At 42.0% G+C, this 23,629-nt stretch overlaps 1 protein-coding gene across 3 annotated transcripts in view; it reads right to left on the reverse strand.

Annotated features, from left to right (window-relative positions):
- The window catches only part of znf423 (zinc finger protein 423), a 194,616-nt gene that overhangs the window by 107,747 nt on the left and 63,240 nt on the right, over positions 1–23,629 (reverse strand). The window lies entirely within an intron of this gene.

The raw sequence follows: 23,629 nt of genomic DNA on the forward strand, positions 1-23,629 counted from the left end.
AAAGGAGACGATTTGAGGAGCATAATTTTGCTGAATTCTGACAAATTCTGAAAAATGTCATAAATTCACTGTTAATTTATCAGTTTTCATTGTGGGTTAAATTAATGTTTAAAAGTAGCTGCACCAACAGCGCAACATAGTCTTAACCAGCTCATTTGCTTGTCTGTGTGCATGTCTGTTTTACACTTGCTCAAAATTGAACAACCTCTGTGAAATAACTGAGTTGTATTGAACTGAATTTGGCACTAATAAAACTCTGACATTATTAGATTAAGTAATGACGATTATTTTCAGAGTTTCTTTCTCAAATAAGTACTTGTTATTAGATGAAGAGTGTAAAAACAGTGATGCTTTTTAGAGGTAAAAGACACCGTGATGCATTTAGGAGTCTTCATTTACAAGTGATGTCATAAAATAATGTAATAATAACACGTAACGCCCCGGGAATGAGGCTGTCACTCTTTATTTAAAACAAGCAAACACGTTTGAAAGTCACTTTATCGGGTTTCATCAAAATCCAGTCAGTGGGACATTACACTGGACAGACAGAGGTAGGACAGATTTTAGTGTGGGAGACAACACAAACATTTAGCTCCCCAAGTGTTCACTTCTATACTTGTGAACTTCACACACTGGGCTCACAGTCAAGCAAGCTACAGCTTAATCTATGCAATGATCCAAACGCTCGACAGATATGCAGATTTTTGGCTATCATCATCAGTAAGCTAAATTTAATTTATGATGAAATGATTAGCCGAAAAATCGCTTATCGATCAAAAATCCATCAATGGAAAGTCACTTGTCAACATTTTGCTAATCGATCATTAACATCATATTCAGAGAAAATATTACAACCATATTCTTTTAACTGGGTTTAATACTTTTCTCAGTTTTTTTTTAAAGGTATAGAGTTTAAGATTTAGTGGCATCATGTGGCTGAGGTTACAGATTGCAACCAACCAAAACTTAATTTAATTCAAGTGTGTAGGAGAAAAACAGCCGACACCAATGTGGGAATGGTCTTACCAAGAGTCAGTGTTTGGTTTGACCATTGTGGGCTACTGTAGAAACATGGCAGTGCAACGTAGTGGACTGTTTTTGGGTTTTTTTGTTTGTTTGTTTTGCCATTTTATACAATGAACAATTACTGGACAAAAAGACCCTTTTATTTGTTTGCACAATTAAATAGTAAAAGCACTGCTGTGCAAGTGAGGGATGAAGAAAAATGAATCATACAGAGCTTTCTCTTCTATAAAGCACTTCATTCAGGTTGAATCTTAGCAGGGATTTAGACTTTTAATAGTGGGAAAATATTATTAACAAAGACTCTGTTTGTTTCAAGTTTCCTGCTAAGTCATTAGAGTGTGACAGTGAGCCGGTATGATCAAAACAGGGACCCTGAAACTAAAGAAGCTAAATGGAATTCAGTCCTCACTCAACTGACTGTTTACACCTGTCCTTCCCCGCTGAGACATGTCAAAATGTCCCCTGTGAAAAATGCCCAATAGTAAAAAATAACCAATAATTGCAGCCTCACTTTTTTTTAAAGATGCTGTGAAGTCATAAATGTAAAGCATTCACTGTAAACACGGCGCCATACTGATCCACAGCCATAGTTAACAGTCCGAATTAGCACAGCTGAGCAAACCATGTAAATATCGGCCATTTGATTTGGTGCATTTGCAGTTTAAAAAGCCGAGAGCTGATAATGTTGATATGTACAGATTTTTTTATTGAGTAATTTGGCTACGTTGTTGCTGTAAATTAAAATTGGTTCTCAGCTGACTTATCTGATTTAAAAAAAAAAGGTAAAATCCAGCTTTACACATTAAAAGTATTGAATCTATGGCTGAATACAGACGGATCTTATTGGTCTTTAAGTCGGTGCCATCAACAGAATCAATATATGTACCATCTTCATGTAGTGAGGCTGGTGTTAAAATACAGTGTGTCTATAAAATGCAAATCCAGACACCCCCTGCTGCCTGCCCAGCAGGGTCCCAAGTCTTTTAATGCAGCCTGAGACAGATTAGGGTTACTGTCTCAAACACAGATATTGTACGATCTCACCATTTTTTACTTTTTCTCCTGGCTGACAGTATTCCGTCAAATTTCACTAAAACGAGACATCGTTCAGTCAAACACCAGACAAAGAAATGCTCAAAATGGTCAGTGGTTCAGCGAGAAGAGCAACAAAACTGAACCTCGAAGACATGTTAAATAAAGCAAAATAAAGAAGGAAGAGGAGTAAATGAAGAAAAGTAAAAGTGTTTTTTTCACAGTGCCGGTCTGGACACGTGGACCATTATAGGCTCACCAGTACGAGCCAGTTTGATGGTAAAGTTTGCAAGCTGGGAAAGTGTGAGGACAAGAGGCAGAGAGAGAGGGGGTAAGATCGAAGAAGAGAGATTCAGTCGGAGCAAGAGGGAGAAATCACTTTTTGAGGGGGGATGGAGGGGTGTTGAGAAAGAAGGGGAGGAGAGATTAGCGTCATTAAAGAGCCCTAATCCTCTGACTAGCGTGGCTGGCGCTAAAATGGAGGATCACACGGCTTTTTAACGGCGCCTTTGTCAGTCGGCCGCGAGGGGACCTGGCAAGACAAGGCCGAATGGCAAACTGGGAGAAACTGGAGGATGGGGAGGGGGGAGCGGAGAAAATTTCAATGAAAAGTTAAATTAGAGAAGAATCCTCGAGAGAAGATGAGGAGGATGGATGGTTAAGGGAGGGGGATTGGAGAGAAAAAAGAGGGAGAAAAAGTAAAAAAAAAAAAAGAGGAACAGGCAGGAGCAGGCGGACGCCGACACACGCTGTTCCTACCCCCGTCTCCTCCTCCTCCTTTCTGTTCTTCTCTGGCGAATGAAAACGAACGAGAGGAGCGGAGTGGAGGACCACAGGGCCCCAACCGCTCCGCTGCCGCTTTATCTCTCACTCTGCAGTCCTCTCCTTTCCCATCCATTCCCTCCATCCTTCATCCCTCCCTCTGTCCCCAGCAGTCCCTCTACTCTTCTGTCTTCATCTCTCTTCCACCACCTCCCTCCCTCGCTCCCTCCCTCCGTCAGCTTTCATGTTGTTACTCATTATAGCGCTGACATCTCTCCCTCCGTCCCTCCATCTCCCCGACAGTCTCTCCCCTACTGGTGTTGGCCTTCACCCCTGTGTCTCGGCCTGGACGGGACCGAGGGAGAGAGGAGGGGGGAGACGTTCCAGATGGACAGACTCTGAACTCCAGAGGAGAGGGAAGAGATGGCGGTATGAAAGGGGGGAGACAAGAAAGAGGAGGAGAGAGGAGGAGAGGAGAGGAGAAGCCAGGGGTCTGTAATAAGAAATGGAGAAAGCAACTAAACGGACCGCCTGAGTCTACCTGACACAACACACAAACACGCACATGCAAACAACACGCACGCTCCCCGCGTGTCTCTCTAATAGGCCAGACAGTGTGGCAACGTGTGGAGGACACAGCCTTGGTGAAACACTCTAATGAAGAGACACACACGCTGATCAATCTCTCTTCATGTTCCTGCCTCCCCCGTCTACTTCCCCCCCATCTAAACTCAGTTGCTTTGTCATGACTGTCGCACAGAGGGAAAATACTTCAAAGCAGCAGAGTTTATAAGATGGAAGTCTGAGTAAAAGAAACTTTAGACACTAATGTGCTCTGCAGAGTTAATGATTACAGAGTCTGTTAAACTACTATTAAACCCTTCTGTCGTCGTAGGAGTTAAAAAATGACCCGCCACTATGTTTAACAGCATCAAAAATTACTTTTCTTAGAATGACCCTAACATGAGAAAACGTGAAACACTGGCTTTGTTCATATCTTTTCTTGGGGGGCAGCAGTTATAAAATCATTTTCATACCGCAAAACACACACACACACACACACACACACACACACACACACACACACACACACACACACACAAACACACACAGAAATACATCTTCAAAGTCCATGTTCAAAGTCCATGCACACCTCACTGCACTGTATGATATACTATGATGCCAAAGACTGTTATTGTTTTCTTATAATAAAATGCGTTCAAAACTACTTTTTACATATTTGTTTTACTTTTTTAAGCTACACAAGTGATAGGCTACCTTCTTAAAAAACTATGTTCACACCTATGCATTACCTTTGGCAATAATAATAATGATAATAAATGTCTACTTTAGTAGAGAAAACAATTATGACCGGTGCGTTGTATTAAAAATGAATGAATTCCACTCATAAAATGCAGTCTTTCTGCACTGTGAAGAGGGAAAAACTAGAAATACACAAAGTTTGTGATAATTGACAAGTTGTTTTTTCATGTAAAATAGATTTGAGAAATAAAATCCAATCAAGCTTTACTTTCGGGCTTTAGTGAAGGCGTTTTAGACCCTTAGGACAAGTGGTGCTAACAGGAAGTTAAGACAACACAAGGGGTAACCATTCCAAAATTTCAGAGTAAAACTCAGTGGCAATATTTGAAATATTGCAGAGTTTATCCATATTTCTGCTGGCTTTGGCCACGAGGTTGTTAAACCGAGGCAAATGATTCAATAGGCTGACATGGCACCAGCACTCAAGAACATTAGTTCAATTAGTTCGCTCTGGATAACAGCGTCTGCTAAACGCCCGAAATGGAAACATAATCCATGTATGTCGTGCTTTCTCTCTTTTTCCTATCGCTTTGATGTTTGAATCAAAGGAGCTCAGCTGGTTGCAGCAAAAAGGTTTCGGCTCCCAGCGCTGCTACTACAAGTGCTATACTACCTACATTCACATGCAGAAAACACAGAGTTAACACCATAAATGAATAATATGCAAAGTGAGCCGCTGAGTTAAACATGCAATTAGCTGTCAGAAAAAATGTTTAAAAAAAATCCTTAAGATGACAAATATTCAAAGAAAAAATATGTATTCGAACTTGAATGTTTAAACAGTCTCATATCAAAGGGATTATCAAAGGTTTTACCTTACCTTTCATCCTTGCTTTAATTTAATTCAGAATAAGAAAGGAATGTCTTTTTTAGGCTTTACAAAAAAAATTAAATAAAATAAAAGTATGACGCCAACAGGGTTGTTACTCTAAATATAAAAAGCTCAGTGTGGGGTGATGTTAGGTTATTTGTGACACTTTTTGGTAGATTACCAAGAAAACCACCAAAAATGTTTCAGACCACTTTGGGGTGTTGCCATGAGGGGAGAAGTTGTGGTGATTACTCAGGGCGTCAATGCAAAGTTTTGTTTTATTTGTAATTTTTAATTTCTAAATAACTAACATTATAACTAAACTAAAACTGCCTCAATAAATCAATTGTTAGACTTAAATTCGACCCTGAAAAGTGCAAAATGGTTTAGTCCGCCCCTGCAGTTTGATAGTCTCTAAATGCAATGCTGTGCCCTTCAGCTTGACAGTTACTTCTCAAACTTTGTATGTATCTCTGCTATATTGTGATAAAGAAAATCTGTATAGAACAAGTATGTATAGAACAAAAGTAGGAGATAAACATGTGTGTTGTCTTCCACACTAAAATATGTCCACCTTCTATCTGTCCAGCGTAATGTCCCACTTGATGGGATTTTGTTAAAACTTGATGAAGTGACTTTCAAACTTGTTTGCATGTTTAAAAAAAAAAAAGTGAGCGTCTCATACGGCATTACATGTTATTATTACAGTATTTGAATGCAAATTCCACCTGTTTTCCTTGGTGGACTCACTGCGTCATAATAGGTGACTAACATACAAAAAATGTATTTTAATATCACAGGGTAGCACCTGGTAGCCTAAAAACATGCTGGTTTCATGTCCCATTTTAGCTTTATTTATTTTTCCCTGTTTACTTGAATGCATTACTCAAAACGCTCCCCTCCCCCCAAAAAAATGTGATATGTAAGTGAAAATATTTTGACTATAAACCAAACAGTCAATAAAATGCAGCATCCTACAAGCATTTCTGTTGTTATTCCATTATTGTTTTTGCTGCAGTATTCTTACAACCGAAAAGAGAAAATCAGCATGCCATACTGCTTTACTTGGAGGTTCTGGGACCAGAACTCGGGCCCTTTGCCCATCCTCATGATCTCAGACCAATCAAAAACGACTGTTTCATGTTAAGCACATAACAAGTTTGGTGACTGATATTTAATGAGCCCAAGATTTGACCTTTTTTACAATATTACTTGATGTCCCACATTACCTGACTTTATCCAAACTGTAATTCTGCCACTGACACCTGCTTTCTAACAAGTTAGATTCATGCGTCCACCTTGGGTTTAGCTGTCTACCTGCTCAAATTTTAATCTTCCTGTCTTTCTCTCCCTGCTCCCTTACCCCCCCACCCCCCACCCCCGACCATCCAACCATCTAACTCTCCTTTCACCTTTCTGTTTGGCCATCGGCCCAGACCTGCACCTTTCCCAGCGAGACCCCCGCTGACCTCCTATCCCTCCATCCCACTCTCACTTCATCCCTCCTTCCACGGCTCCCCAGGCCCCCTCCGATGGCCCCAGGCTGCCCCAGGCGTGCACACACACACACACAGCCCCAGACTCACCATAGGGGGCAGAAAAACAACTTCCACCCTTGGCTCTCTCTAGGCAGCCCAGCACACACTCACTCTTTTTTTTTCACTCTCACAAACACAATTAGAGTATAATTCACTATCCGATACTGAGTTAAGTTTGATGGAAAACAGGCACACTTATTTGTTGTCATTTCTGAGGCGCCTTCTTTATTTTTGTATAGAACATCCTGCAGGTCCTGCAACAATAGCTGCTGCATCCTTTTGGATTCATGCTGAAAATCATTTAGATGCAACAGCCTGAATCTATAAATTACATTTCTGTAATAAAATGCATGAAGAGGTGAGTGTTCAAAGCTGCCTATTACTTCATTTTGGTGTAACGAATGAATGGGTGAGAAAGAAAAAGAAAAAAAAAACTGACCTGAATCAAAGTAATGACCCACACTGGCTTAACAACTGTGCCACTAAGCATCTAAAGGATTTTCAAAATGCTCTACATGGCGTATGGGATAGACAAGAGAATAGACGAAATATCCCTACCTAGATCTGATTACCATAGGAGTTGGTATGGCAACCGAGAAAACAGAAAGACATGTTCAAAATTTCATACTCTGCTCAACAGAAAAGCCTCAGAAGTGACCACTGGATGACATTTGCTGTCGTTGTAGGATCATTTCCATCTCACAAAATGGTCCACACACACACACACACACACACACACACACACACACAAACACACACACAAGTCTACAATATGGTTCCATGTTAACTGGGTGCAGCGGTTCACACACATTCACTCGGCTGTAACCCCGTCCCGTGCTTGGAGGACCCACAGTCCTCTGCTGCTGTCCTTGCAGCACACATGGGATGCAGTCTGTCGGGACACGCACACACAATCATACACATACGCGCCACAGCGAGGACAGACAGAAAGGACGATACGGCAGTCTGTCCGGGCCTCGAGCCCTTGAGGACACGATGGATGGACACACACACACATGCATTCACGCACACACTAAGCAGGCTGTGGGGACCCTAACCTTCTGCCCTGGGAATGGGTCCGGCTGCTTTGGACGCTTTTGGGCGCCAACTGCTCCATATGGGCAGTGTGTGTTTGTGTGTGAGTGTGAGTGTGTTTGGGGGCAGAAGGTTAGGGGCAGGGGGCTAAGGATGGGGGTGGGCGGACAGTGAGCTGGCAGATGACAAGTTTGTCCCAACTATACAGCAGAATATACTGTATACAAATATAACACACACAAAGTACATACAAAGAACGGCACGACGTTCAAAGACAAGGTCAGAAAGAATAACGTAATACAGAATCAGAAACCAGAATTTTTAAACTTTATAAGCTGTGCAATAAAACAAGCATCCTCAGATCCTGTATTCAGACAAGAAAAAAAAAATCCAAAAATGGAAGAAGGCTCAAGAAGAGCAGCTGTAAGTTGTTGTGTGTACTGTCAGAGAAAATTTATTTTACGCTAATATTGTAAGTACTTCTTAAATGTAATTGGGCATATTCAAATTCAAACTTATTTTTCAGATAACCACACGTATCCACAGCGGTATTTTAAACATTTGTGTTGTCAAGGTTGTGACAATTATGAAACAACAACGGCAACAAAAACAATATAAATGAGGTCTGTGGCAAACTTGTAAAGTTGTAGGTGGAGCAGAAACACTGAACCAATAATTGATCAATTGAAATTCATTGGCAAGTGTTTTGGTAATTATTTAACTTTTCAAACAGAAAAAAATGTTATATACCACATATTTACTGGTTACCACTTCTCAAATGTGAAAATGTGCTTTTCTTGGTCTTTAAGGAACATCTTTGCATTTCAGAACTTTTTTTGTGCAAAACAAGATGGTTTACACTATTATTTGATAACTTACAGACTAAAGGATCAAGAAGAGTCCAATTTCAAGCCAAAATGCCACTTAGATGTAGGTTCTAAAATGAAGGAGTTTGCCATTTTTCTTGGTGTCTTGTGATATTGTATTTGACATTTTTAAATTTCAGAGTGTTGGTTAGTAAAACAAGTAATTTGGATATGTGACCTTGAGTGTTAGGAATCAGAAGGGCATTCTTCACCATTTACCTCGATTTTATAAACTAAACAATGAATCCATACATTGAAAAATACTGTAAGTTTCAATTGCTAATGCAAAATATCGTGGAAACAGCTTGTGATCATGGTTAGAGTGATTAAAAACTTATTTGGATCAAAAAGCAGAGACAATAATTTCTATACAAATGCCATTTAAATAATTTGCTCATGGTTATCAACTCCACTTGTGATTTGAGACATGAACACCTATGGAAAAAATATATAAAATGATGGTAATTTTTTTCTTTTTCTTTTGTTGCACACTGAAATCCCGATGGGAAAAATAAAGTTTTCTCTCTCTCTCTCTCTCTCTCAAAAAAAAGTAGTCCACTCAAACTACCAAAACCAAGCAATCAAGATGCAGCAGATAAACTTCTTGTTCCTCGGGCTACATTGTGTAGTCTTACATAGACGAAAAACAGTCACAGCTGCCAGTGATGGCGAAAAACAAACGCACACAGGGAAAGCACCTGTGCTTAAAGATGCTTTTGACAGGTGCATCAATAATGCCCTTTCACATAACGCCCCATTGAAGTGGCTCTTGGTAGCAAAGCTGTCCATTTCATTGCTTTACATTCATGTAATAAATATACAAATGTCATTTAGTTTCTGCATGAGAAATACACTTTTAAAAATAGTCGTATTAATAACCACGCTTTTATAGCAATCAATTTTCCTCAGGCAGGCGTGATGAGTGGTTTCCACTGTGGTAATAATCGTTGAGGTCTCAGCTTGAGGATTGATCATTTAAAGAAGAATGATCAGAAACCCAAAATAATATCACCCTCGTGATCTTCAGTGCCAATTTAGATGCGGTATCAGTATTATTTATCGATAAACTGCACATCACGCGTCCACAATGACACAAACACACACAAACATTCACATAAATGCAACAACACAGTCTGTCACACACAAACACACACCATGTGGCAGAGGAGGGCTGGCATCTGCTTCCTCTTACCACACTTCCCTCTTTTTCTCATCCTCAAACTCCGTCTCAACAAGCCTTTTATCTCACTGTGCCCTGATTTCCTCCTCTCGCTTTTTACTTCATCTCTTCTTAAGCTGCAGTCAAAACACAGAGCAAGGCACTAACCATGATGGTTAGTGGTTCTATTCCCTGTGTAGAAAACTCCTCATCTCTCCCTCCTCCGCTGCGCGCTCTGTCCATCTTGACTGCTGTTTGTTCACTCAGAAATGAGAACCAGCTGTCAGGCACAGTGTTAGATAAACAACAACACCATGCCAACACACACATTCAGTGCAACGCGTATGCACACATGCTTGCATGACGACGCACGCACAAACACACCAAGTGGCGTGGTCCCAATGTGTGCATGCCGGCGGCTATATCATCTATTTATAAGAATGAGGTTTGGTGGACTGACAGACCGCTCACTAACCTAGAAACACATTCACCTGAGTCACACACACACACACACACACACACACACACACACACACACACACACAATTCTCATACCTTCAGCAGACACGCAGGCTTGTAAATGCACACACTCACGCACATAAGGGGGCCCTTGGATGTTTACGGAAATACCCACAGAACTGTAATAATAGACATAAAGTAATGAATGAGTTATATTTTAAAGCATTATTACTGCTACCATGTGAATAATAATGTACAACAACTGCTTAGCGAAGCCCTCATATAGGTTCATTGTGCATTTATCATCCACTACAAATGGATGTGATTGATCTGCGGATGTTTCGACAATATCACACACACACACACAGAGACACACACACACACACAAAAGTCCTCAAACGCTCACCTACGCATACATGGGAACTATAAATAAGTGATGTAGGCAGCTGGAGCTCGCTGTTCAAAACACAAACACACTGTTACACACATATACACAGGTAAACAAACAAACTCCTTTTTTGTATATGTAGCACAAAAACCCACACAAACTGGGGTTTTTTAGAGCAAAATAACTGCAGGTTTATGAACTGCCAAGAGATGGATTTGAGGAGAGAGGCTGGGAGAGAGCAAGAGGTAAAATGAGGGGAGAGAGAGACAGAGAGGCAATGTGGCTCCAGAAGTCCCGGGGGAGAATGGTAGAGGGGGGTCCTGTGCCCAGGGGAAGCCCAAGAGCAAGCTGCGAGAGGCGGGTACCTCCTGCATGCTGCGCCCCGTCCCTCCCTTCCCTTCTGGAGGACAGGATCCTGGACAGCCCCCTGCTCACAGCTCCTAAACCCCCCTGCGAGAGGAATACATGCGATACATGCACACATGCACATGCACGCACACACACTGAACAGGGGTCCCCCGGGGAGGAGCAGAGCAGAGCAGAACACCTGGACCTGCCATTAGTGACACACTCAGGGATTAGAGGCACAGACGGCAAGAGAGGTGGAGAGAGAGAGAGAATGCACACTGGGATAGACACACGCACCATATTCAGAAAGTAATATGCATAAACATACGCATGCAAGAGCTAACAAATGGCAGCTAAACCAAAAATAAGGAGGCAAAAACATGGAGGTGCATTCAGACTGAATGCAAAATGAATTCCCATCTCTCTTTCATCACATAAAAGTTTGTGTTCATCACACAAAAGTGTTTTTGCTTATAATTAATTCACACACAAAAATCAGCTGTGCAGACGTTAGTTGTAGCAGCTGTATGTATGTGCGCGTGATTAAAATACAGTAAAGAAACACAGCCAATCACTTTATGTAGGACAGCTTTGAGGCCCAGATCAGAGCTGATGTAGATATTTTGTGATTCTGATGTCTGTTTTGCCTTGAATCTAGAACCCTTTTCCCACCAAAATCAGTGCAGGTTTTTAACCAAGAGAAAATTGGCTAAAAATAAGTGACAGACCGCCAATGTCTGTGGACAAGAACTGTGCACATGGCTCTGCAGCAGATGAGTATGCCTTTCTGTGTGTGTGTGTTCATTTTCTGGTATGTCAAAGACAAACCGGAAAACAGGTTAGTAAATAGTAGTAAGCAGCATGGAGGCCAGTGAAAATGTTACAGTGAATTTCTTCTCTATTAAATTCAATGCAGACGGGATCGAGACTGGCAGTATTTTTTTGCCCACCTGTAATTGCATTGCTCCGGCAAAGGGGCTTTAATTAGCCTGTTCACCTGAGTGTTACATTTCCATCACTGCTTATGAAAACTGGTTGGAAGCAAAGCAAAACAAATAAAAAATACCTGTGACTACTGCAGAGTCAGCTGATGCAGGAGTGAATGGCAATAGTAAACTCTCTTATTAAATAAAAAAGCCAGATGGTGGAAGGTGTCAGTTTTTGGGGGGTTTTTTGTTTTGTTTTTTGTGCAGTGAGAAAGGAGCTTCGAAGTGTTCCTAAGTACTATCCACATTAACAAATCTTATAGTGTCAAGATAGTCAAGCAAAATGTACATTTAGCCCTGTAAATTAGTTTGGAAAAAGTCTGAAAAAATGTTTGAGTAAAAAGATCAAATCAAATAAGTTAATTTTGTCATTTCCTCAGGCACAAAGATCAAGTGCAAGTCAGGATTGTCCACTTCATCTGAAGGCATCTAATCACACTCATATTGACAGACTAAGGTCTTTATAAGAGGCCTGACAGCATTAAAGAACAACATGAACTGTTTATGGTTTTGCACAGGCTCTATTTTTGTTTTGTGAGACTCATTTGTGCATTGCAGCATGTATGATGTGTATAAGTAATGTAAGTTATGGATGGTCAGTATAAACAGGAATACATGTATACACAGTGACTCACTTCCTCACCGTGATGCCACCTGGACAGAGTGTGTGTGCTGTATAATAATTACTCATGTATTAAACCTTTCACTCCCCTGAGAAGTTCGATATAACCAGCTGAGGGTCAAGGACACAGAGATGGAGACAGAGGGAAGGAAAAGGAGGGGAAATACAGAGGTGGAGGAGATACAACGTGAGAAAGAAAGGGACAAAAAAAGAAAAAAACAAACAAAAGAAAGAAAAGAAAGAAAATACCAAAGGATGGATGTATAAAGAAATCCAGTGTGGGGTAAAAAGATCAGAAATTTCAGAAGGCAGGTACCACTCTGAGGTCTCAAGTAAACCCCCCTCACTCTCTCACAAACTTACAAGAAACTGAAATCAAGCAGAGAGCGCACACGCGTGTGTGTGTGTCTTCTAGGAAGCATTATAGTTGTTATGTGTGTCACTTTCACACACTCTACAAACGGCTTTTTTTCCTCTCAAAGAGAAGTACCAGCCAGCTTTTACTTATCAAAAAGACACATAAAGAAAGAGTCGCATACATATGTCAACACAAGGTCAGTTAGAGAAGAAATAATCCCCAAGTATCAAGTTCAATGTGACAGTGGAGAAGGAGAGGTTTCAAAACAAACCGTCCAGAAAAGAGGCTCCTGTGTGAATTAGAGACCACACACTGGCTGCAACAAAGAGCAGCGCTCAGACACACACAGGGAGGGACGCACAGACAGAAACAAAGGTGGATTTGGGAAGAAAAAAAGTGTGTGTGTGTGTGTGTGTGTGTGTGTGTGTGTGTGTGTGTGTGTGTGTGAGGGAGAGAGAGAGAGAGAGAGAGAGAGAGAGCTGGTGACATGAAACAGATCAAAGGGGGGAGAGGTCGACAGGGCAGAGAAGGAGAAAGACAGAGAGAGAGAGGCCAGGGGGTCCCGTAATTACAACCTATATCCGCCAAGCTGAGCCATGTGTGACTCTGTGTGTGTGTGTGTGTGTGTGTGTGTGTGTGTGTGTGTGTGTGTGTGTGTGTGTGTGTGTGTGTGTGTGTGTGTGTGTGTGCGCGTGTGTGTATGTGTGTGTGCGTGTGTATGTGCATAGGTAGTCCAAACATAGCTGTGGAATGAAGTGTTTTGAGGGGAAATTGCTCCCTTCCACTCACACACATACACACACCTCAAAACTTTCTTCTTCCCACTGTGACTGCCCAACAGGAAAAAAAACAACAACAAAAAACAAGGAAACACACACACATACACACACAGTTACTGCTACAGACAAAAGCAACACACACACACTGGGACATGCAAACACCTTGAGGAGCAGATTCACGCACACAAACATCACTTCAAATCACATAAAGTAAAATTTAAAAAAGAAAACTGTAATAATGCAAAGGTAAGAGTCGTAAAAAGGGGGTCAAAACACACACACACACACACACACACACACACACACACACACACACACACACACACAATGGGGTTGGGAGGGTCCGTGGTGGAGGGGTGCAGATCAATGGAGACCACTGACTGGTTGGTCCCCGCAGCAGTAAAGCGGATTGCTCTGGGACCCAAACTATTGTACAGCACCACACTGACTTCAAACACACACACACACACACACACACACACACACACACACACACACACACACACACACACACACACACACACACGCACACACAACTGTAGACATGAAGCTGAACACATGCACAAAGTTAGAACATATGAGCACAGGCAAACTCTGTCTCTACACACACACACACACACACACACACACACACACACACACACACACACACACAGTTAGAGGACACTAACAGTCTAATAGAGCGGTGAGAGCAGAGAAATGGAAATGCCTCTTTGACTGACTGGGGTTCATTGTGCTTTCATGCCTTTAGAGGGGACCCCCTAGCATCAGCACGGCTAATCTCTTTCTCTTCCTCCCCTTCTGTTTGTCCCTCCACCCTCCATCTTTCTCCAATCTCTCTTTCTCTCTGCCTACACCTGCTCAATACCACCCCCCTTTGCTCCATCCTCTCTGTCTATCTGTCAGTGTCCACCTGCTTGTGTCCTCCTTGTCCTTTGCTAGTTTGAGTCTCACAAGGCTCCTTATATATGTGATTACCTGTGCGAGATTTATTGAGCGAAACCAGAATAGTAATGTTGGTGTTTATCCTCATTCCCTCAGCATACTCTTAAAAAAGTATTCCACCATTATAAAGAAGGTCCTCCCATAAAACGAGGCCTTCTCTGCAATACAAAGACGCAAATCTTTTAGAAAATGATGCTACACAACCAGAGAAAACCGAGAAAGACAGTGCTTGTGCTCAAAAGATAGAAAACCTACAACTACCAGAATGCACTGCACCTGATCTGAACAATAAATGCTCCTGCTGGTAGGTGGCGTACTGTGGAACGGTCGGTGTGAAAAAATTGCGGCCAGCGGCCTCATATTACAGTTAAACGGTAGGCTGAAGCATGTTCTGAAAACATTTGAGGCGAGAAATAAGCTCTGTAACTGAATCTCAGTTTATATTTTATCAGCACTGTTTACTTTTACTTTTTATCTTTTTTTCTTCCTTTGTTTTCACTTTGCAGGAAGCAGCATGGTGCCCACTTCCTCTATATTACAGCTAATCAGGGCTTTAAAATATGTTTCTGAAAACATTTTAGGCTACAAATAGGCAGCGCAGTAACATCATCTTGATTTATATTTGATGAGCACTGCCTAGTTTTACTGTTTGATCGGATATTGGTCTGTTTTGGGGAGTCAGAGAGAGGAGGGTGCATAAACCTCTAGTTTTTGTGTTTATGGCATCAGCATGGTTGGCGGGCAATCCCAAAATGCAGAAGTACAAACTGTCGTTTGAGCAACAACCCGAAAGGCCAACGAAACACTAGCAAAACCAGAACAATAATTTGTGTTTAACTTAATTCCCTCACCATATTGTCAGGCATCTTTGGACTTAAAATCCTTTATTTTATGTGACAATAACAGTATTGTTCTGTTATTAAATGTGTACAATAGATTCATTTGCTTCACCATCTGCCATCGCTGTCTTTCTATATTTCGGTGTCCCCGTCATGCATAAACACCTGTATGGTTGTTCTTCCACCTGCAGCAGATCCATCTCCCTGAGCAAGCCCTCATTCCTCCATCTCTCCCTCCTTCTCTCCTCTATCTCTCTCCCAGCCCCCCTCCCCTCTGCGGAGGAGCAAGCTAAAAGCACAAGCATGCCCCAAAATTAATTTAAACGGAGGAATTAAATTAAAAGCGAAGCCTCGGGAGTTTTATTATGTACTAATGTTTGAACCGTTAACTTGGATTGTATTACTAAAATATGAATAATTAAGGACTGGTGGGGGCTATTATTACATCAGGAAAGAGGAGGAAAAACACATCATGCTACTGGAATGGATTTAACGGAGACGGATTTAGTATCTGTTAGGAGAGGCCAGTAGGCTGAGCAAGCAGGAGGGACATTATTGATAGATGGTGAGCTGGAACAGTGTACTGTGACACTGTGACCCTACTGTGCAGGGCTGAGTGTAAACCATGCTCTGACCTGCTTTTTCAGTATTTTGAAGTGTAAAAAACAATTTTAAAAAACATAAAAAAATGGAAAAGTATGTCTTTTTGTTAATGGAAGTTTTATTCTAACTAGCTGACACAGAAATGGTGTGCAGAGCTACTAAATATACACCCAAAGGCAGTTAGGTACTAAAAAAAACAGTTACCTATACAGGCATTCTTACTTGATGTGTCCTAAAGAGTCTGTGTAATACATTTAATTATACTACAGGTAACAGCTGCATTACTTTTAATTGTGTCACATCTGCTTATGCATGCTGACGAAGCGGAACAAAGCTGTCATTGATATTAAAAGTTATACCTGCTGTGATTTGTCAAAATATCTGATGTGAAAATAAAGGCCTATCAGAGTATCAAATTTTTACACCCAACTCTATCTGTGCATATGAATCTCATGACATGTCATATCTCAACAGAACAGTAGGACACTACACTCTAGGGTTGCAGCAGTATACCAGAGGGTTTCCCACACAGTAATATATTTTTGGTGACCTGCACAAATAAATCTTCTGCTGCCACTAATACATTTTTGGAGCTGTTATACGGAGCACTATTGGAATATATACACACTGTTGGGTTATTTAGAGTGTACTTGGGGTGGAGATGACGCAGCAGAACGTTTATTGAAGGTTTATTGAAAGTAAAACATAAGTGTTCATTCTGCTTGATCTGAAAGTTTACTTTCACTTACAAACTGCTCCTCCCATGATCCCTGTGAATGGACCAGTACATAAAATATTCACCTTGTCAGCAACAAACTGCTGCTGAGGGGAAAAAAGGAGCTAATGGAGAGCGGCGCCTGCTGCGCTGTGTTCACAGACCTGCAAAAACATAATAATAATAATAATAAATGAATAAATAGAGACATAAAATTAAAAAAAAATTATAAAACCTGTTCTGGATACAGTTTTATGTGACTCGTGTCATTTATTTTCTTTATGGTCCACCAGGGTATGTCTTTTTAAATATAATCTGTATAAAGATGGACCTGTGGGTTCCAGAGGTAAGAATTTGAAACTCACTGGAAAATAGGACTTTGGTGTGTTCTGTCACAGTGTAAAGTTGCACTTTACCTTCACTAGTGTGCGGTTTTACATTGTAAATTTAGGGCTTTATACAAATGTTTTATAGGGAGCCGTGTCGATTTTGGACTACTTTGAGGCAGCATTTCTATAATTCTGTGTAAACAAAGTCACATATATTACAAATACACACATCGACACATCTTCCAGATTCTCTGTGTATCTCCTAAACACTGAGAAACTCCCACTTCCATTAGCAAAAACATGCACACAATCTAAATCTCCTTACGGAGTGTCCCACAGCCCTATCTAGCTTTCCTTAACTTTTTCTCACACCGCCTCTCTTCTATGAGATTCTGTGTGTTTGTGTGTGTAAGTGTGCGTGTTGCGCTGCAGAATTATTAGTCTTCTTGTCGTGTCTCTGATGTGAAGCCCCCCTTATCAGCCAGCGAGCAGTCAGCCCCCCCGGCCCCCCTCTGCAGCTGTCACTGCACCCCCCACCACACACACTATTCTCTGAGGACAAACTCCCTAACACACACACCAAATACCCACATACACTCAGAACCGGGCGCATACAAATCTCCATACACAAGCGCGAGCAGTTCTTGACTCACATTCACAAACACACACACAATTTTATCTGCTCATTCGCAGGCCGCATGGCTTGGCAGCCAACAAGGGGGAGAAATATCCACTCACCCTACCACCCAAAACCCCCAAATGCCCTCTGCGCACCACCCATTCCCCCACCAAACTCAGCCCCAACTCTATCCCAGGAACAGACAGAGAGAACGCAGGATGGCGGCAGGCCCACGTAGCTGTGCGTCTTCCTGGGGGAGGTTATTACTCAAGCACCGCGCTCCCTCCGGCCACCAGCCAGGAGCGCTGTAGAGGTAAAGCAAGGGCTAAATCAGCCGCCGAGCCCCACCACCCATTGTTTTAAACCCCAAACACACACTCAGTAACACTTCTATCTAGCTGCTATGAGAGTGGAGAAAAGGTACGAGAAAAAAGAAGAGACAAAGGACAGAAAAGTGGAAAAATAGAAAGAAAAAAGCAACTAAATGAAAAACAATGACAGATGACAAGATGGACAGATTGATGGATGGGGGACAGACAGGTGCAGCAGCCATTCCAGCGACCCAGGCAGGCTAATATAACTACAGGAGTTTCCCCTCTTCCTCCTCCTCCTCCTCCTCCTCCTCCCCCATCTTCCCCTTTCTTTATTGTTGTTGTTTGTGTTGTTTTGTTGTTTATTTGAGTGTCCCGTCTTGCTGCGCTCCCCGGCAGGCCTTGCTCCTGACTTATTTAGCAGTGTGTTTTCTATCATATTTGAAAAATGAAGAGCAGATTGGTTAATATTTCAAGACATCCCACTTGCACGGGTGAGAGAGAGACAGAGAGAGACAAAGACAGGGGGAGAGAGAGAGACCGGAGGAGAGGAAAGGAGGGAATACGAGGGAGGAATTCTCTTGTTCCTTAACCCCAATACTAGGATTCATGCTGGGAGCAGAGGCACACATGAACACACATACACACAAACACACACACACACACACACACACACAAATGCATTCCCCCAACACTGAGAGAATACATTGAAGAAAAACCCACATACAAAATGTTCACTTATAAATACTGTACAGATACTGTACACACACACACACACACACACACACACACACACACACACACACACACACACACACACACACACACACACGCCAACATGTTTTCTGACAACATATATCAAAGAAAAACTGGCTGAGTATGAACTATTGGCACCTACATGTTCATGAATCTGTTCTTTCTCTCGCCTGAAGTGTTGTCAAAAATAGGGCTGCGATTCATCTGCAAATTATTTTCTTGATTTATCATTTGTGAAAAAATGTCACGATATAATGAAAATGCCGTGTGTTATTTCCCCGTGGTGATTTCTTCAAATGGTATATTTTATCAAACCAGCAGTCCAAAAGTCCAAAGTTATTAGGTTTATTATCATGTATGATGAAGAAAAGCATCAAATTCATTAACTTGCACTTTTGGCTTTTTTGCTTGAAAAATGGCAAATTATTTATTGACCACAAACACTGCCAACTAATTTTCTGTCAATTTACCAATCTATTAATCAACTAATCATTGTAGCTCTTGTCAAGAACACAACACAACGAAGTGGTGATCATCATGGTCCTGCATTGGACCTCACATCATGCCGCAATCACACTTTAACAGGCAAACAATCAACACTTGATTAGGATATAAACTACTTGTGTATGATGTTAAATTCTCTTCTCTAAAAACACACCACACACCTTTTTCAATTTAGCTGTTTTTTACTAAAGTGCTTCTCGATCACAGCAGCAGCAGCACCGCCACATGTCAAACACACGAGCCAAACTCGCACAAGAAATATGCAAGCCCTCATGATCATTTAACAGAAAAAAAACATTTACACACATACGGGTGCACACACAAACACACACTTGACAATAGCCCTCCCCTGTGACTTCCCATAGCGCAGTGAATTCCAATCAGGCAGTAAGCAGGACAGCTATTTCTAGGGACAAAGGACAGGGGGAGGAGTGAGGAGGGGTGGAAGGAGAGATGGAGAGGAGGGAGGCAGAGATGGAACGGGGTGGGGGAAACAAAGGGTTCTGGTAGCACCCAGGGGAGAAGGCCCAGAGCAGCTGACGTCAGTGTGTGAGTGTGAGTGTGTGTGTATGTGTGTGTGTGGGTGGGGGTAAATGGGAGTGTGAGAGAGAGGCTGGCAGAGTTGGTCCTGCTGCCCCCCTAGGGAGCTCTTGAGGCGGGGAGAGAACAGAGCAGAGCAGGGCTCCCAGCCCCCCACACGACCAGGGGCCCAGAAAGACAGGCTGGCAAAAACAGCCGCTCACATGCTGGACATAACAATCAGTCGGTCAGCTGGTTAACAAAAAAGTCAGTCATTTAATTAACTATATACAATCAGCCAGCTAATTTATTGAGAAAAGAGATGCTGGCGTTCTGCTGAGCTCTGAAAAGTCCACATCGTCGGTCGTGCAGATCAGTCTTCTGAGTGGTGGTGTCTTGTATTTGCATTGGTCAACATGTGAATTCCTCTCTGTCTGCTGTGCATCTCACTCCCCATTTCTGCATTTCCACTCTCTCTGACTCACTCTCCCTTGATCCTCTTCTCCTCTCCGCTCCGTCCTTCCCTCTCCCCTCCCTCTCCCCTCCCTCTCTCCCTGGAGTTGTGCTTTTCTCTGACATTTGGCTGGACAAAGGCGAGTCACACCTGAGCGCTGGGTTAAAACTATTATAGGCCCTCTCCCTGTGGTACACTGCCCTTTGCCACCGCTGTCTGTGACTGAAACCATGTGTGTTGTGTATGTGTGTGCGCGCATGCATGTGTGTGCATGTGCCTGCACACCTGAGAGTACCTCTTTGCTAAACTTAGCATGTTGCAAGTTGTAAGAGTAGATTTAATTTGCTTACTTTGGTGTAAAGCTGGTGTGCAGGTGGAATTTTTACAATCTCTCATCATGTACCTGTATTCATACCAACATGTGTTTTGCAGTACTAACACCAGAAACCAAGATGAGAAACATAAAAGTTTAATTCTCTTCAAAAACATGGAAAAAAGTCAATTGCAAGAAATTGGTAAAAGGTGACAAAAAAATAAGCTGAAATGTAGGTTTTAACAAAGGAGAGAAAGAAAGAGAGAAATATAGAAAATTATCCAAAAAAGGGGAAAAAAATATCCAGAAACTATATTTATGATTATTATAATTATATATTCAAAATATATTACAGAATATATGATGTTTTTCTTTTTTTAAATTTAATTATCTTTTTAGCACCTTTCAGGTCATTTCCTTGTTTGTTTGTTAAGTGACATTGCGGTCATGGAAATTTCCGTGTTTTAACCTCTCTGAACTACATAAACAACATTTATAAGTTCACATGTTAACTTAAACTTTTCTATTTCATTTAATTTGTGTACGGATTCAAGTCACATAAACGACAATTCATGGACGATTTTGTTATTAACGTCTTCTGTCAGGTATGTTGTCTGTGTTTCATGTATCACCCTGATGGAGGATTTTGTTATTAACGTCTTCTGTCAGAATAAATTGCCTCCAAAGATATCACGGTGTGGGCCTCTTCCTTTAAACAGAGAGCTAGACACGACCAGTTAGACAACATTTATGATGTACACAAACATAACGTTCTGTGCTTAGGGCATTAGGTGCTAGTGGGGACATTGTAAAGTCCAATAAAAAACTAAGACCATAATTTTTGGGGGCGCATTAGCAGTTAATCGTCACACTGCAGTGATACATCGCTTTTTCACCATGGTAAGAAAAAATCCATGCCGTCACAGCCGTAGTGATGAGTAAAATTACATTGCAACTTTATGTAGGGCTGTACAGATTCTATTATAACTAAAAAAGGATGCAGCGTGAGAACTACAACTACTTTTTGGGGTTCATTCAATTGAATGTTCAACATGCTAGAAGTCATAACGAATACAGGAGTTATTTACCCAAGTGGGACAACATGTACAATGGACTAAATTGCTCCATTGAAAATACAGACTTGAGAAAAACAGCTTAAGTGAAGTGCATAACAAATCTGAAGCATCAAACAGGGTGTGGGAGACAGAGGTGGGGAGAGGGAGAAAAAAAAGAGTGGAAAAACAGAGGGAGGGAGACAAACAGGGGCTGCTTTGGGGCCAGTCGCCACAGGGTGTGTGTCTGTGTGTGTGTGTGTGTGTGTGTGTGTGTGTGTGTGTGTGTGCGTGTGTGCATGTGTCTGTGTGTGTGCGTGTGTGTCTTGGGAGGGCTCAGTGGGGGAGTTTGGGGGCATGGAGGAAGGGATCAGAGCTTTGGGGCCAGCTCCACAGGGAACAGAGAGAGATGGGGAGAGAATGGAGGGAGGGTATGGGGGAAGGGAGACGGAGGGTGAAAGGAAGGGATGTGGTCAGTTTTGAGTTTGAGAACTCAGCAGGGAGGAAGGGAGGGAGGGAGGAGAGGAGGCAGACTTTGTGGTGTGTATATTCTGAGAGGGAGAGGAGAGGAGAGGAGAGGAGAGGAGAGGAGAGGAGAGGAGAGGAGAGGAGCGGAGAGGAGAGGAGAGGAGAGGAGGCATGAATTGGAGGTATAGGGGGTCCCAGTGGGCAAGAGGAGGATGAGGAAAGAAGGAGGTGGATAAAGAATGGAGGAAGAGAGAAAAAGAAAGAGAGGGGAGGTGTATCCAATGGAGGGAGGTCGCACGTTCCACTTGGGAAGAGAGAAAGAAGAAGCTGAGAGGGAGAGACGTGGAGGAAAAAAAAGGAAAAAAGTCCCAGGTGTCAGCAGGAGCGGGGGAGAAAAAAAGAAAAGGAAAGGGGGGAAAGAGGTTCTGGGGGTCCTGGTTGTTGGCAGGGGTGCAGGAATCCAAGGGAATGGCCTGTTCCTCATTATCCAGACCCCCCACCCCCCCCCACCCACATACACACATACATGGAAGAGGCCCCATGACAACTCTATCCTAACCCGTACACACACACACACACACACACACACACACACACACACACACACACACACACACACACACACTGATAGAGACATAAAAACACACACACATGAATATATATAGATATATACACAAGTGTATTGTACATGAATGTCGAGGCACACACTGACATATAACGATGCTACATTCCCCAAACAGACTTTAAGATAAACAAATGTAAACACACATAAAAAGCTGCACATTTGGGATTAGGCTTGTCTAAAAACTCAGTTATGGGGTTGTGGTGTAGAAGATTTTGGTGTAGATCTACTTTACACTCCTCAGGAACAACCTGCTCGATAGTGACTGACCCACACAGATGTGCTGTGGATTGCTCTAAAACCCATTTTAATTAATAATTAATTACTTTCTTTTTTCTTAAATCTGTACGAAATATTAAATCTGTCATATTCAAGACAGCAGAATCTAGATGAACTATATTACACCAGAAACATTGCTTCATAGTTTTATGTTTCCGCAAACTAGTAAAGTTGCACTTTTTACATCCAAATCTATGAAAACATGGATGAGGAAAAAGGTAATGCCTGCCTGCACACTCAATCCATGCCACGCAAGTTTATTTAAGACATTTGATCCTGCTTGGATCTTCAGAGTCAAATATTAAGATGAAAACACACCTATATTAATACATGATGCACACCAGCAGGCTGACGAGCTCTATGGCGGCAGGTTTGGTTAACCAGCTGAACCACTAAGGGTGCTGAAACTGATAACATGGTCTCAATGTCACTGTTGTTCTTTCCCCGTGTACTTTCTCTATGTATTTCCAGTGTATACTTCAGTTATAGCCAAAAAGTTGTTTCATGAGGTCACAGTGACCTTGATCTTTGACCTTCAACCATGAAAATCCAAAAGTTCACGGTTGAGTCCAAGTGCCACATTTACAGAAATTCTTGAGATACTGACTTCACAAGAACGAGATAGACGAGGTAACAGTGATCTTGAGACCTCTGACCTACAACTACCAAAATCGAATCAGTTTATTCAGTCCAAATAGATATTTGTGCCAAATTTGATAAAAATCCCCTCAAGACCCTCTTGAGATATTGCATTCACGAGAATGGGACATGCAGACAGAAGGACAACCGGAAGACACAATGGTTCGGCC

Source organism: Plectropomus leopardus, chromosome 7, assembly GCF_026936395.1.
Source record: "Plectropomus leopardus strain MGB_pleo_1.0 chromosome 7, ASM2693639v1, whole genome shotgun sequence".
NCBI lineage: Eukaryota > Metazoa > Chordata > Actinopteri > Perciformes > Serranidae > Plectropomus > Plectropomus leopardus.